Raw genomic sequence first — 14,877 nt, forward strand, 5'->3', positions numbered from 1 at the left:
ATCAAAGGCATTGACGGGGTGGAAGTGCGGGTTCAAATCCTGCTCTGTATCAAACTGAAGGTGTGACCTTGGGCATGTCATGGGATGGATAATTGACAGCATCTACCTCATGCAGTTGGCATGCAGGCTATCTATGGACGATTATGTAAGAATGTTACTCTGCTGTCTGTCCTGTATTCTAAACACTTCCTAAGAAGCAGAAGCTACCATGTATGTATGTACATAAGCCATACAGAAGATTACAAACTCAGTTATTTCCTGGGCCCACATTGATGGTGTAAGTGTGCTGAACAGACAGGTCTGTGACAATAGGCAGTTGTCCCACTGTGAACTGGAGACTACATGCCCTCAGCTAAAAACATTCACATGTGGAACAGTTAAAACACAAGGCTGCCTAAATAAAGTACATTTGTGAGCCCCAGTTTACAACCTCTGTTTCTGTTCCTGGTATAGTCGACTTCAATAACTCCCAGGCCAAAGCCTCTGACCGGTTTACCTAAATCTCAAACAGATGGCCCAAATGTATTAAATAAATTCTGAGATTAAATCTCCAAGTTACAGTGTCTTTCCCACAACTGGGTGTATATTCCATATGATTATTTGCACCTTATCTACTTGCTTAAATGTGGGAATTAAGGTGTCTTTAAATTGTTGAAGGGATTCTTGAGCTCTGTAGTTGCCAAAATAATGTATAATTGTACCACACAAATTAGCCAGGGTTTATAGGCCTCAAATCTGAAAGAAATTAAGCCGTGCCTGAAGTGAATTAGTCCATAGGCAAGTGAGTTCGGTTTTGTTTGTATGTTTTTTAAGAAAAATTGAAACTGTGTGCCGGTATGAGTGTTCAATTACTTCTTTAGCTGTTGGTGCTACAACTGTAAAATGCATAATTTTTCTTTGTAAGTCTGATGGGACCAGTTAATGTTTTATGAGCTGGTAATTTTGATATTATAGAATATGTACATAAAATTACCTAATTGCTGTATACTTTCCCTCCCCTGTTTTATCCGTGACTTTTGGGGACTTATGATAATTTGTTCTAACATCTTTCATTGCTACAACACGACACTGCCCCCTTACCATCAGATGAACAAGCGTGTTCAGACAGGAGTGGGAGGCTGCTCATTAATAAGACAGAAAGCATTTCATTGGGGCCTTTTTCTATTAGTTTATTTCAAGAAGCAAGACCAGGAACCTGAACTGTGCTGCTTATTGGCAAATGGTGATATTAATAGAACAAAAATCAACTGATGGAAACTGTGCCTACAGGCTCATGAAAACTGCTTTGACCCCCAGTAAGAATGTGTTTGGGGATAATCAATAGGGCATCAGGCATGACTCCTGAGTGTCCCTGATTGAGGATTTTAAAAGATGAGCAAGAAAGAGCACATTTCCTGAGGAGGACACATTCCTTAGGAATCCCCTTCTCATCTGAGTCCCCATCCCTCTGTTTCATGTGTGGTCACTACCAGAGGCCTCCCCTTATTCCCATCAGTTCAAAAAGATCCACTAGTCCATTGTTTCTGAATCTTATAGAGAATACAAAGAGCATTTTCTGGTACTCATTAAATGCTAAATAATAGCAACATGCTGTTAAATTGCAGAGAGAGGGTACCGCAAAATCTGCAATGTATAATTTCAGCAAAAAAAAAAAAAAATTCTTTGAGAATATGTTCAGCTAATTGAAAGCATCATTTCATTAACATAACCATCCTTGCACACATAGCAGAGTGGAATTCATAAAACTTAGTAGTGCTTTGGGTTGCTTGGGTTTACGGGATCAGTTGGAAATCATTGGTTTTGGTAAACGTGTGCTCTTTCCCTTTTCCTATGAGATGGCAGATACAAATTTCTGACGCCTTACGGGGTTCCTTCTCCTTTGGGTCCATCCTCTCTTTGGCTGAGAAGCAGAGGCTCCTTTTTCCCTGCTTTGTCTGATCCTCTTCCTGCAGCCCTCCTGGGGCTCCTCCTGAACAACAACATCAAAGTCATTTATGGCTGGAAGCTGGTGGCCAGCCATATGGAATTACAGCCCAGGCTCTCGCCGGATTACAGAGTGCAGCATATGAATCAAATGACAGTCCATGGCATGGAGGGAAGGCTGGTAAGGCCTCCAGTTTTGACTGGAAAATATGACTGTTTGTGTATTTATACTCAGGCTCCTCATAAACAACCTGAATGTTTCACCAACATCCCAATGAAGCAAGGGATGGGCTGAGTTAGAAATAGCTCCAGAATGCCTCTCTTCTAAGTAAATTACCCACCCTGTCCTATCTTCTCTGGATGTTTAATGTGTTTCCCTGCATATTTCAGAATTACAGGAAGTGCTTACCAAATAGCATAACTTAAGACATCAAAGAAAATGGTTTGCATAGCAGAGTTCCCTTATCTAACTCATTATGATTGCCACCAAATCCAACCTTGGCTCATGCATCCTGAATCTAGCTTCTTCACAGTCTAATCTATCCAGACCTCTGCTTCCTCATCTCCTCTTCTCTTCTCAACTCTCACAGTCCAGCTTCTCCCACACTCCACAGAACCTGTTTAAGCTTTGCAACTTTACAGTAATACCTTCTGTCTGTACATCCTGGAATAGCATCATTATAGACCCAACTGTCCAGGCTTGACCTCAGAGCTGTCCCTTTCTGCATCCTGTCCCTTAGATAGCTATATTCCATTTGCAAGTCCTGAGGATCCTGCCTCCCAAAGATCTTTTGTCTCTTCCCCATCAACTCCATGCCCAATGCTTATTGCCTGACTGTGACTTTTCATTTCTGCCTGACCTAGGAACCTGACTGCTTTTCTTGCCTCTAATCTGGTCCTCTCCTTTAGCCCATCTTCTACACCTGTTACTGGGTTAATTTTATACAATGCAAATCAGTTCATGTCACTCCTTGTTTGAGAACCTCCAAAACATCCTGTTACAAACAGAATCTAGTCCAAAGAACCTTCATAAGCTGGTCCCAAACTATCTTTACATCAATATCACAGCCCTTCTTTGTGTCCTCCATCCGTCTTCCTTGAGCCTCTACTCTAGCCACTGATCGCCTGTAGTTCCTAAATACACCATACCTTTGCATGTCTCCATGCCTTTGTCCACGCTTCTGTGTCCACCTTCTGTTTTCTGTTTTCTCATTTTCCCATTAGGAAAATTCACCCCGCCCTTTCAAGATCTGACTCAAATGTCACCTGCTCTGAAAAGACCATCAGCCCCATATCCCCTAGTCAAAGTTAGCGACCCTCTTCTGTGCAGCTACATCTTACATGTTCCTTTGGAATAGCACTTCTTGTCTTGTCAGTGTTGCCTGTATGTACCTGCCCCCTACCCATCACACCGTCGATTATTTCAGGGCAATGGCTGCTTCCTGTTTATCTGTCTGTATTCCCAGTGACAAACAGGGTTTTAGGCACATACCAGAGATTTCTACATGTCTGATGAATGAACGAGTGGACTCATAACTCATTGCAAGAAATCAATAAAATCAAACTCTTACAATTTAAAATTTTTATGCGAGGTTCATATTTCCATGGTGAAAATTACTTTCTCCTTTCACCCAAGAGAACAAAGATAATTTACAGACTGAGTAGACACTGAACAAGAGAAAGATTTGGAAACAAATACAGCATCATTGTTTCAATTTCTGAACCCTCTTTCTTCAGGCACAAAAAGATGGTTACAAATTTCCCAGGGTGATAGAGGTAATGTGTATCAGTGGAAGATAACAGAAACAGAATGATAAGTCAGAAGCAAAGTAGCCCATTGTTAAATTAGTGAGTTTCATCCAGGATGTCTGCCACCCGTTTAATGAATCTAGGAATGAACTCCTTTTTAATTGGAAAAGAATGCACCATTTACAAATAACCAATTAAAGGGCACCTGGGTAGCTGAGTCGTTAAGCCTCTGCCTTTGGCTCTGGTCATGATCCCAGGGTCCTGGGATTAAGCCCCACATAGGGCTCCCTGCTCAGCAGGAAGCCTGCTTCTCCCTCTCCCTCATCTTCCTCATCTCCCTCACCCTGCTTGTGTTCCCTCTCTAGCTGTCTCTCTCTCTCTCTCTGTGTGTCAAATAAGTAAATAAAAGGTTAAAAAAATAACCAATTAAATGATTACTCACCTTCTTGGGGCGCCTGGGTGGCTCAGTGGATTAAGCCACTGCCTTTGGCTCAGGTCATGATCTCAGGGTCCTGGGATGGAGCCCCGCATCGGGCTTTCTGCTCCGCGGGGAGCCTGCTTCCTCCTCTCTCTCTCTGCCTGCCTCTCTGCCTACTTGTGATCTCTCTCTCTGTCAAATAAATAAATAAAATCTTTTAAAAAAATAAATAAATGATTACTCACCTTCTTTCATTTCATATTATAAAAGTCTTATTCCAAAGTTTGACCCAGGCAGTTTTTGGTACTTCAATCAACTGCTCTTCCTCTTCTCCACGATTTTTATTCCTGCAAACATTAAAGAAATATTTCCTAAATTACACAGCCTGTTGTACTTTCCTCCCTCCTGTTTCCCCAGCCCTTGCTTACTGGTCAGGCCCCAGGTGAAATACCTCTTTCTCTGAGAAGCTTCTCCTGATTTTCTCAGACTATAGAGAGCTCAAGCTACATGTGCCCTTAGCACCTGCCCACACCCCTCTTGCATCCTTACACCACTATGTCATTATTACCTCTAACACTCTACTTACTCACGATCAGATTCTCAGTCTATGTAGGTAGCAAGTGCTTAATAAATACATATTTAATGAAAATTGATATATTTATTGAATTGATTGAAAGTTGGCTTGACGAGGGAAAGGAATCAACATTGTCTAAGACCTGTCATCCTCCTCAAACAGACTTTAAGGTAAGGATTTGAATGTAAGAAATTTATTTGGGAAGGGAGGAAAACAATGGTGGGTGCATTTATGGGTGGATTGTCATGGTGGGAAACTAAGGCATAATCCCACCCACGACCTTCTGAAAGATTGTGCATAACGCAGCTCAGTCTTGTTCCCCTGAGGGGTAAGGAGCTGGGGCATCTATCCAGCAGCTCTTGCTCCTCATTATTTGCAGGCTGCTCTTGGGGTTGCAAATAACTTCCTCCCCAGCACTCTCAGCCCACCTGGTGTACCAACAGCCTAACATTCCAAGAAAGCCCTTGGGTAGAGAGAGGTCCAAGGGCCTGAGGTAGAATGCTATTGGCATGCATAGGTATGTCCGTCAGAGTTGCAGTGACATGTGGAGTGAACTGAAGAGATAGCGATGAGTCACCAACAAGGTCACCAGCAATGTCTTCTACAGTAAGTACTACTACTGTTTTTCTTCTGAATTTCATTTTTTTTAAAATGTATGTTAAAAAATTACCCAGTAGTTCTAAATCTTACATAATTACCTACCTCCAGGTAATAGTATCTACCTCTAAATAATAGTGTAGTGCCTTTTGCAGTCACAGGAAACCACATGAGATTTTTCTCATATAGAAACACATGACACCCAATTTTTGAATAGATGCTGACTGGCCACCTTTACCAACCAACCACACCTTTGATATTACTTGCTTACTTGATGATCTCTGGTCTATGTCTGCACCATGTTTTACAATGTCAACAAATATTTATGGTAATATTCAATGTTTTTTATGAGCTAAACATCTGTACTATGCATTTTCTCCTGTGGATCAGTTGGTAAATCAAACATATTTTAGCAAAAAGCTAGCATTATCTCTCCCAAGAAACAGGCTGGTATTCCATCTACACATTTTAATTTTTAAGTGCCCCATGGTCATATGGTCTTGAGAAATTTTGTCCTACAGTCAAGCCCTACAGAAAGGTTTTTTGGCTTTCCACTGTCCACTGTCTACTGAATTAAGAATATCTTGCCACACCATCCAAGACACCCCATAAATTAACTCCAACACTTTCCACTTTCTCTCCATAGTAAGCCACTTGCTGTTCTCTCCAAACAGCCTGTCTACCTACCTGCACCCATGCTATTATGCTTTTGGACCTGACCTTTCTTCTCTCCCATCTTTGATCCCTGTCTACTAAACGGTGCTTCTATTTTAAAGTCCATCTTAAATTCCCTAAGTCTTTGTTTCTCATCATGTCTACAAAGTGATCTCTCCACTTTCTTGCCTTTAAGCACCTTGCCCCTGTGTGTGCTTTTCTTGAAGCTCTTTATATACACTGCTCTCCAGCACAGTTTTTAGTGACAATGTGTCATTCTCCACCCTAGCCTAAAGGCTTGCTCTTTTATATTTAACAAGGATGAGGGCTCTGACTCTCATTTTTGTATCTTATACTACCTTAGCAGGCTTCCTGGCACATAATACTGAAACATTGTGTTTGTTGAACTGTATTTTTAAAATTTATTTTTAAATTTATATACAGTAAAATTTGCTTTTAAAGTGTACATTTCTGTGAGTTTTGACATGTGTGGAGAGTGGTATAACCATCACCATAACTGGAACTTCGAACAATTCTATCATCTTCCAAAAATTCCCTCATGCTACTCATTTGTCCTCAAACACTCTCCTCTCTTAAGGCCCCTGAAAACCACTGATCTGTTTTCCACCCATTTGGTTTTACCATTGCCATAATCACACAAATGGAATCAGATATTAGGTAGCTTTGATTCTGGCTTCTTCCACTCAGTGAGATGTATTTGAGACCCATCCGTTTTGTTGCATGCAGCAGTTCATTCTTTTATATCACTGAGTGGTAGTCCATGGATTTGATGTGGTATAGTTTGTTTATTCTCTCACTCACTGTAAGACATAAGTCTTTATATATCCAGGTTAATGCTTAATAGTAGGATTGTTGGGTCATGTAGTTAGTATGAGATTAAATTTATAATAACTGACCAAAACTACTTTCCAAAGTGTACCATTTTGCATTCCAACCAGCACTATTTGAGAATTCTACATACTCTGTGTTCTCATCAACATTTGGTATTGGCACTTCAAGAAAAAAAACTTTCTAGGATTCTACTAAGTACTGGTATCTCATGTGGTTATAATTTTCATTCTCCTAGTGACAAATGATGTGCAGCCTCTCTTAATGGGCTCATTAGACATCTGTATATCTTCTTTGGTGACATGAAAACCTTTTGACCACCTTTTAATTGGGTTGTTTATTTGCTTTTTGTTGAGTTTATATATGCATGCATACATATATACATACATATGATGCACAAATATTTTCTCTAGTCTGTAGATTTTCATTCTCTGAACAATGTCTTTTATAGAACAAAAGTTTTTAAGATGTTAATAAAGTCTAATTTATTATTTTTTTCTTTGCTGGCTCATGCTTTTGGTGTTATAGCCAAGAACTGTGTAATTCATGGTTGTGAGGACTTTTCTACTGCTTTTCCCTTCAAGTTCTTTTTTTAAATTGTTATGTCATCATTAGTTTTTGATGTAGTGTTCCATGATTCATTGTTTGTGTATAGCACCCAGTGTTCCAAGCAATATATGCCTTCCTTGATATTCATCATTCAGCTCACCCATCCCTCCACCCCCTCCCTTCTAAAACCCTCAGTTTGTTTCCCAGAGTCCATAGTCTCTCATTGTTCATCTCTCCCTCTGATTCCCTCCTCCTTCATTTTTCCCTTTCTTCTCCTAATGTCCTCCATGTTATTCCTCATGTTCTACAAATGAGTGAAACCATATGACAATTGACTTTATCTGCTTGACTTACTTCGCTTAGCATAATCTCCTCCAGTTCCATCCATGATGAAGCAAAAATTGGGTATTCATCTTTTCTCATGACTGAGCAATATTTCATTGTATATATGGACCACATCTTTATTCCTTCATCTGTTGAAGGGCATCTTGGCTTCTTCCACAGTTTGGCTATTGTGGACATTGCCACTATGAACACTGGGGTGAATGTGGTCCTTCTTTCCACTACATCTGTATCTTTGGGGTATATACCCAGTAGTGAAATTGCAGGGTCATAAGATAGCTCTATTTTTAACTTTTTGGGGAACCTCCACACTGTTTTCCACAGCGGCTGTATCAACTTGCATTCCCACCAATAGTGTAAGAGAGTTCCTCTTACTCCACCACCTCCTAACATTTGTTGTTTCTTGCCTTGTCAATTTTTGCCATTCTGACTGGTATAAGGTGGTATCTCAATATGGCTTGATTTGAATTCCCTAATGGCTGATGATGACGAACATTTTTTCATGTGTCTGTTAGCCATTTGTATGTCTTCTTTGGAGAAGTGTCTGTTCATGTCTTCTGCACATTTTTTGACATGATTATTTGTATTTTGGGTGCTGAGTTTGAGACGTTCTTTATAGATCTTGAATATCAGCCTTTTATCTGTAGTGTCATTTGCAAATATCTTCTCCCATTCCTAGCTTTCCCTTAAGATCAGGATTATGACAAGGATGCTCACTCTTGCTACTATTATTCAACATAGTATTAGAGGTCCTAGCAACAGCAATCAGACAACAAAAAGAAGTAAAATGTATTCAAATTGGCAAAGAAGAAGTCAAACTCTCTATCTTCAAGGTGACATTATACTTTATGTGGAAAACCCAAAAGTCTCCACTTCTATGTTACTAGAACTCATATAGCAATTCAGTGATGTGACAGGATACAAAAATCAATGCACAGAAATCAGTTGCTTTCCTATACACTAACAATGTAACTGTAAAAAGAGAAATTAGGGAATCTTTGTAATTTGTAATAGCACCCAAAACCATAAGAATAACTTTTGGAATAAACCTAACGAAAGAGGTGAAGGATCTATACTCTAGAAACTACAGAACACTTATGAAAGAAATTGAAGAAGACACAAAAAGATGGAAAATCACTCCATGCTCATGGATCAGAAGAATAAACATTGTTTAGATATCTATGCTGCCCAGAGCAATCCATATTTTCAATGTCACCCCAATCAAAATTTCACTGGCATTTTTCAAAGTGCTGGAACAAACAATCCTAACATGTGTATGGAACCAGAAAAGACCTTGAATTGCCAAGGAAATGCTGAAAAAGAAAAACAAAGGTGGGGGCATCATGTTGCCTGATTTCAAGCTATATTACAAAGCTGTGATCACCAAGATGGCATGGTATTTGTATTAAAACAGACACACAGATCAATGGAAAAGAATAGAGAGTCCAGATATGGACCCTCAATTCTATGGTCAACTAATCTTCGACAAAGAGGGGGAAAAATATCCAATGGAAAAAAGACAGTCTCTTCAATAAGTGGTGCTGGGAAAGTTGGACAGCTATGTACAGAAGAATGAAACTGACTATTTGTTTACACCATACACAAAGATAAACTCTAAATGGATAAAAGACCTCAATGTCAGACAGGAATCCATCAAAGTCCTAGAGGAGAACATAGGCAGTAACCTCTTTGACATCAGCCACAGCAACTTCTTTCAAGTCATGCCTCTAAAGGCAAGGGAAACTAAACCAAAAAGGAACTTTTGGGACTTCATCAAGATAACAAGCTTCTGCACAGCAAAGGAAACAGTCAACAAAACAAAGAGGCATCCCTAAAAGTTTTATAGTTTTATACTAGTAGCTTTACATTTAACTCTATCATGCATTCCAATACATTTTACATTCACTTTTTTAAAAAATTTCTTTTCAGCGTAACAGAATTCATTGTTTTTGCACCACACCCAGTGCTCCATTCAATGTGTGCCCTCCAAAATACCCACCACCTGGCTCCCCCTACATCCCGCCCCCCGCCCCCCGCCCCTTCAAAACCCTCAGGTTGTTTTTCAGAGTCCACAATCTCTCATGGTTCATCTCCTCCTCCTTATGGTTCATCTCCCCCTCCAATTTCCCTCAACTGCCTTCTCCTCTCCATCTCTCCATGTCCTCCGTGGTATTTGTTCTACTCCACAAATAAGTGAAACCATATAATTGACTCTCTCTGCTTGACTTATTTCACTCAGCATAATCTCTTCCTGTCCCATTCATGTTGATACAAAAGTTGCGAATTCATGCTTTCTGATGGAGGCATAATACTCTATCATGTATATGGACCACATCTTCCTTATCCATTCATCCGCTGAAGGGCATCTTGGTTCTTTCCACAGTTTGGCGACCGTGGCCATTGCTGCTATAAACATTGGGGTACAGATGGCCCTTCTTTTCACTACATCTGTATCTTTGCCAAAATTAGCAAGACAGGAAACAACGTGTGTTGGAGAGGATGTGGAGAAAGGGGAACCCTCTTACACTGTTGGTGGGAATGCAAGTTGGTGCAGCCACTTTGGAGAACAGTGTGGAGATTCCTTAAGAAATTAAAAATAGAGCTTCCTTATGACCCTGCAATTGCACTACATTCACTTTTATACAAGGTATGAGGTGCACTGAATTGAATTGAGTGCCTTTGGAGACATTTTGCCTTTACCTCAGAACACTGCTTCCAGTTTGACCATTGCAAGCTTTAAGATGCTCTATTTTCTTACATCAAGGTTTTAATTCTAGAAATATATTTGAGGTTGGGTAAATATGAACTGAAGAAAGCTTAATTTTTATCAGGCAAGATGACTACAATGAGTCTTTTTTTTTTAAGATTTTATTTATTTATTTGACGGAGAGAGAGATCACAAGTAGGCAGAGAGGCAGGCAGAGAGAGAGGAGGAAGCAGGCTCCCCGCTGAGCAGAGAGCCAGATGCGGGGCTTGATCCCAGGACCCTGGGACCATGACCTGAGCTGAAGGCAGAGGCTTAACCAATGAGCCATCCAGGTGCCCCTACAATGAGTCTTAATAAAGAATAAACAACAAGGATACTGAAATACCGAGTCCTTTCTTTGACAAGTAAGTATTGGTTGGCAAAATCAATGCATAGTATGTGTGTTTATGTATATGCATGCATTAATTTATTTATGTGTGCACGTGTGTGCACATGCACACGCACGTGCACACACACACACACACACATCTTCACAGTCTTAAATATTTCTGAATTATTGCCTCTCCCTGGAGCTTGAAGTCCTAATTTTACTTATTCAGTAATTCCAGCTACCCTTTTCCCAGGGGCAGGAGGTTTTGGTTAGTGGCTTTAGAGTTTGTCACAAACTGTCACATTATTCAGTTTATAAAATGTCCTTGACTTGGGTAGACCAAAGATGGGTTTTCCATTACATCACTTAGAAATGGATAGGTCTTTCCATAAACACACTTCTACATTTGATCCCAACTTTCCTTAGTTTTATATTTCATTTCCATTTTTTAATGGTACTTTTACTGGCAACTAGAACATCTTTTTTTGGAGCCACCGACAGTGTCAGAAAGCTGGAGTGTGTCTGCCCTGCCCTGAACCCACCAGAATAGCAGTGTGACTTCTCTGCTCAGCCTGCTGAGGTTTGAGGCCTGAGGCATCCCCATCACTTCTGTGCACTAGAAGACCTTCACACAGAGCTGGGAGTATTTTAAATTTCTTGGATTTACGACGAATGACTTTCTCACTGTTGTCAATTCTTTCATGATTATGGGTACACTGAATATATAACACTGTCAGGCTTTAGCCTAAAATATTATCCTTGCATTTAAAAAAGCAGTTACCTAGGCCAGATTTTACTAAAAAAATAGCGTGCGTGCACACGCACACACACATACACATACACTCTACTTACTCTGGAGGAATGAACTATTTGGTCCAACTCTTTACTCCCCTCCAATAGGATTATACATCTATACCTTTTGCATTGCATCTTGGCTCTGCCCCCCACCAGGACAATGGGGTAGCAGAGGGACTTAACTTCCCTCCAAACTCCACTTTATTAGCAATTGGGTTGACCAATGGAATGCAGAGAAAATTACATGACTAGGGTATATGCATGCCTACATGGACTGGTTTCAAATCTTGCACTCCTGTGAGGTCCATGGGAAGAGCAGGGCCAGCTAGCTTCTGCCCCTTCAATTTGGGCCCATCATGTAACATATTAAGTTTACCCAAAACTGATCTTCAACCTTAACCTAAACTAGCCAACCTGCAACCTGAAGCAGAGCTATTCTGGCCAGCCCACACATCAGTGAATAAGAAAAACAAAACAGGAGGAGTCAAGATGGCGGAGAAGTAGCAGGCTGAGACTACATCAGGTAGCAGGAGATCAGCTCGATAACTTATCTAAACATTGCAAACACCTACAAATCCAATGGGAGATCGAAGAGAAGAAGAACAGCAACTCTAGAAACAGAAAATCAACCACTTTCTGAAAGGTAGGACTGGCGGAGAAGTGAATCTAAAACGACGGGAAGATAGACCGCGGGGGGAGAGGCCGGCTCCCAGCAAGTGGCGGAGCAACGGAGCACAAAATCAGGACTTTTAAAAGTCTGTTCCACTGAGGGACATTGCTCCAGAGGCTAACCCAGGGTGAAGCCCACGCGGGGTCAGCGTGGCCGCAGGTCCCGCAGGGTCACAGAAGGATCAGGGGTGTCGGAGTGTCGCAGAGCTCACAGGTATTAGAACGGAGAAGCCGGCTGCAGAGAGAGCCGAGGACTGAACTCTCAGCTCGGGGTTACCTTGAACTGGACGCGGGCTGGGTGAGCTCGGAGCGCGGCTAGAGGCTGGGGATACGGGAGTGATTGGGTGCTGTCCTCTGGGGGCGCACTGAGGAGTGGGGCCCCAGGCTCTCGGCTCCTCCGGGCCGGAGACTAGGAGGCCGCCATTTTCATTCCTGTCCTCCGGAACTCTACGGAAAGCGTTCAGGGAACAGAAGCTCCCAAAAGCGAACCCGAGCCGATTACTTAGTCCGGCCGCCGGTAAGGGCGGTGCAATCCCGCCTCGGGCAAAGACACTTGAGAGTCACTACAACAGGCCCCTCCCCCAGAAGATCAACAAAATATCCAGCCAGGACGAAGTTCATCTATCAAGGAGAAAGCAGGTTCAATTCCTAAGACAGCAGAGCAATTCCAGAGGAGGAGAAAGCAAAGCACGGAACTCATGGCTTTCTCCCCATGATTCTTTAGTCTTGCGGCTACTTCAATTTTTTTTTCTTTTTTCAATTTTTTTTCTTTTTTCTTCTTCTGCTAAATTTTTAAAAACTTTTACCCTTTTCTTTTTTAACGTTTTTTGACTAGTTTATCTATATATATATTTTTTTCTTTCTTTTTTATATTTTTTCTTTATTTGTTTTATCTTTTAAATTTTTTTCTTTTTTTTTTCTTCTGAACCTCTTTTTATCCCCTTTCTCCCCCCCACAATTTGGGGTCTCTTCTCATTTGGTTACAGTGCATTTTTCTGGGGTCTTTGCCACCCTTTTAGTATTTTATTTGCTCCTTCATATCCTCTTATCTGGACAAAATGACAAGGCGGAAAAAATCACCACAAACAAAAGAACAAGAGGCAGTACCGAAGGCTAGGGACCTAATCAACACAGACATTGGTAATATGTCAGATCAAGAGTTCAGAATGACGATTCTGAACATTCTAGACGGGCTCGAAAAAGGCATGGAAGACATTAGAGAAACCCTCTCTGGAGAAATTAAAGCCCTTTCTGGAGAAATTAAAGAACTAAAATCTAACCAAGTTGAAATCAAAAAAGCTATTAATGAGGTGCAATCAAAAATGGAGGCTCTCACTGCTGGGATAAATGAGGCAGAAGAAAGAATTAGTGATATAAAAGACCAAATGACAGAGAATAAAGAAGCTGAACAAAAGAGGGACAAACAGCTACTGGACCATGAGGGGAGAATTCGAGAGATAAGTGACACCATAAGACGAAACAACATTAGAATAATTGGGATTCCAGAAGAAGAAGAAAGAGAGAGGGGAGCAGAAGGTCTATTGGAGAGAATTATTGGAGAGAATTTCCCTAATATGGCAAAGGGAACAAGCATCAAAATCCAGAAGATGCAGAGAACCCCCCTCAAAGTCAACAAGAATAGGTCCACACCCCGTCACCTAATAGTAAAATTTACAAGTCTTAGTGACAAAGAGAAAATCCTGAAAGCAGCCCGGGAAAAGAAGTCTATAACATACAATGGTAAAAATATTAGATTGGCAGCAGACTTATCCACAGAGACCTGGCAGGCCAGAAAGAGCTGGCATGATATATTCAGAGCACTCAACGAGAAAAACATGCAACCAAGAATACTCTATCCAGCTAGGCTATCATTGAAAATAGAAGGAGAGATCAAAAGCTTCCAGGACAAACAAAAACTGAAAGAATTTGCAAACACCAAACCAGCTCTCCAGGAAATATTGAAAGGGGTCCTCTAAGCAAAGAGAGAGCCTAAAAGTAGTAGATCAGAAAGGTACAGAGACAATATACAGTAACAGTCACCTTACAGGCTAATAATGGCACTAAATTCATATCTCTCAATAGTTACCCTGAATGTTAATGGGCTAAATGCCCCAATCAAAAGACACAGGGTATCAGAATGGATAAAAAAACAAAACCCATCAGTATGTTGCCTACAAGAAACTCATTTTAGACGTGAAGACACCTCCAGATTTAAAGTGAGGGGGTGGAAAACAATTTACCATGCTAATGGGCATCAGAAGAAAGCTGGGGTGGCAATCCTTATATCAGATCAATTAGATTTTAAGCCAAAGACTATAATAAGAGATGAGGAAGGACACTATATCCTACTCAAAGGGTCTGTCCAAAAAGAAGATCTAACGATTTTAAATATCTATGCCCCTAACGTGGGAGCAGCCAACTATATCAACCAATTAATAACAAAATCAAAGAAACACATCCATAATAATACAATAATAGTAGGGGACTTTCACACTCCCCTCACTGAAATGGACAGATCATCCAAGCAAAAGATCAACAAGGAAATAAAGGCCTTAAATGACACACTGGACCAGATAGACATCACAGATATATTCAGAACATTTCATCCCAAAGCAACAGAATACACATTCTTCTCTAGTGCACATGGAACCTTCTCCAGAATAGATCACATCCTGGGTCAC

Source organism: Meles meles, chromosome 5, assembly GCF_922984935.1.
Source record: "Meles meles chromosome 5, mMelMel3.1 paternal haplotype, whole genome shotgun sequence".
Taxonomy (NCBI): Eukaryota; Metazoa; Chordata; class Mammalia; order Carnivora; family Mustelidae; genus Meles; species Meles meles.